This window comes from Pinus tabuliformis, chromosome 7 (assembly GCF_031772625.1).
Source record: "Pinus tabuliformis cultivar Carrire ecotype Pingquan chromosome 7, CPIR1, whole genome shotgun sequence".
Classification (NCBI taxonomy): Eukaryota; Viridiplantae; Streptophyta; class Pinopsida; order Pinales; family Pinaceae; genus Pinus; species Pinus tabuliformis.
The window spans coordinates 1,455,242,651-1,455,245,581 of record NC_142293.1 but is presented as its reverse complement, the minus strand read 5'-3'; positions in this window follow the sequence as shown (position 1 = coordinate 1,455,245,581).

Below are 2,931 nucleotides of genomic sequence, written 5' to 3'. Positions count from 1 at the left end.
TAATAAATTATAATAATTATATTTTTACACATCAAAATAAATATATTTGATATTTTTATACATTTGATAAAAGCTTCCAAAAAGTCGCACTAAAGACAACTCCATTTATTAAACAACCAAGTGTTCATGTACTAATTAGTGCTTTGCAATTTTGATTTTTTCATAATCTATTTTTTCTAATTCTAATTTAGTTGTAAATAACTTTCTACAAACATTTAAAATATAAAACTAAAATAAAATAGATTATCCATCTTAATTATCACTATAAGAAGCTCAAATAGCTAAACATAAGTTTAGAATATTAATAACAATGATGTAATAACTAATTGGTTATTGATTTAATCGAGAATGTAATGTCTTTATCCTCACAGTGACAGTACGAATAAACATAGGAATTCTCTACTAATCCACTAATTGATTTGTGTTTACTGTTCAAAAATGTAAGTTCAATTTAAATTCATACTCCCTGGAAATACACACTGAGTACTCGATAGTTGGATTTTACTGCACTTGAATTTCAGCTTTGAAAGGGCTTGGGTTGAATTACACTTTAATTTTTGTGTTTACTGGTGATAACTATATTTTCAGTTTATATTCATACTTTGTGAAAACATACACGGAGTATTCTACAGTTAGAGATTATTACACTTGAATTACAGATGGAGATTATTACAATTGAATTTCAGTTTTGACAGGGTTTGGATTGAATTACACTTAAACTTTAGAGCTTAATAGGATGCTTCCAAGAGTGTTACCATTTACATGTTGTGACAGGTACATGCCACTATGTAAGGATTTTATGTGTTTTTCACCTTTAGCAAAATGGTGAAAAAAATAAGGAGGGAGAGATGGCCAAATGGCAAAACATGAACCCTACCCTTTTTGCACTAAAATCATAATACATAGTCCTTGGTTGATCGACAAGAAGGCTGAAAGTAAACATAAGTTCAAGAACGAACCAACAGAAACATAAGTGCACAAGCCTACCTTGTAACATAAATGATAAAGAAATCTCTTCTAAGCTCTGATTCTCAAGATGGCCACTTTCTTGAGACTCAAATAACTCCCTCATGTCTCCATCCATTGACTCTGAATCAGAACTTGGCTTCAGTCCCACATTCTCCTCAGAAATAGGGCAAGCATTTGCATGTGGATCAGCCGTGTCAGAATGGTGCAAGCCTTGAGCCACATCTAGTCCTTGATGATCTCTTGCAATCTACGAAACAAGAATTAGTGTAATAACTTCTGATAACATACATACAAAATATGCCCTCAACCTGCACAAGTCAAGATTATTCTTTAAAAGAATACCTATTAAAGACCCATGACTTCTTACCATGTGCTTCCCTGGCTTTGACACCTTCAAGAGAAGGATAATTACCTTACCCAGAAAGGCTTCAACAACATGCCTAATCCCTGAGACCGGTCTCAGCTCTGATTAGATCAGGACCTTGTTTGAGGATGGGGAAGCCATAATGACCCAACTCAACTTATGAAAGGCCACACTCTAAGTAGCTAGCTCCCTACCTTAATTTTTTTTTCTTGAGCTAGGCTGAACCTAGACCAAGAGAAGACCTTTTTTTGTTTGTCAATGTGAAAACATCGGAATAACTATGTAATAACCCAAAATATCACAATCTTTAATTCATCCATTTTCAACATTTCCAAACTCAAGTTCATTTTTTTTTCCTATTTAATTTTTTTTTATGTTACAATCATCAACAAAGTGGATATTCCTTCACCCATAAGAATAAGAGGGCACATAAATCATATTTAAATTCATTTCACGTGTTTACATGGCCCTAAGTAATGAAATACAAGTTGTAACAAGAAAACCCCAATGGTGGAAGAAAACCAAAAAAAATGCGACTTTTGCTTCACATGCACATGGTTTGGTCATACTACTTTATGTTAATTGTATAGGACCCAAGATCTCTGAGGATGTGGCCAAAATTTAAAGCATATATTGCATGAAGGGTCATGATTTTACACTTACAGATAGGTCATGTTTTTCCATTCTAGCACTACTGCAAATTATTATTTCATTCTCCAAAGGAATGCCATCTCAGCCCTGGATCATGGGGTATTTGCTAAGTACAAGGAACTCTTCTTATCAGGAGATCTTCTTATTGTTTATGAAATTAATTTAATAATCCACCTCCCATTTTGTGGGGTGTGATACTGGGGAAATACATTTTACACCATCCAGAAATGTAGGTTACTCAAGAATGTTATCCCTTGTTCATTAATGTGCTCCTATATGTTTCATATCCGCTGGAAATGAGGTAGCCATAAACAAGATGACTCCATGTCTTCGGGACACCAGGTAGACACTAGTGATTGCAATCTTTCCTGTCGAGTGGATCGAGTCCATGCTCATTCCCCAAATAGTACAACGAGGAATGACCATCCTTCCTGAATTCGGTTAAATATATATGTTATGTTTAATAACTGCATAGTCCTCTTTCCATTGAGTTGTCCGATTGCTTCAGACATGATCTAGTTACTTACTAGCTCCCATTAAAACAAAGTAGAATTAAACTCTATCCAAGTTTCATTATGACATTGCCCTCCAGTTTTCCAAGGCACTCCTTTGCATTTTAATATGTTGAAAGACACATATATGAGATTAAGCTTTTAAATACAAGTATACCCTTAAAAATATTCAAATCCTACCATTTAAGAGGAAATCATGGTGTAATATTGGAGTCTTGAGCTTGTGACCAGTTCAAAATCAAAATCACATAGAAGAATAGTTCTATTTTCTTTTTTCACATATAGTACATATATATTTCGTCTTATGAATTGAAAGCATTTGCCATGGAACATTGAGACTAAAGTTAGTTGAAGTGAACAGGAGCATAGTTGAACAAAAATAGATGGGTTTTTTCAAATTTGACATGCTAAAAAACCCATTCAGCCCATGTCTTC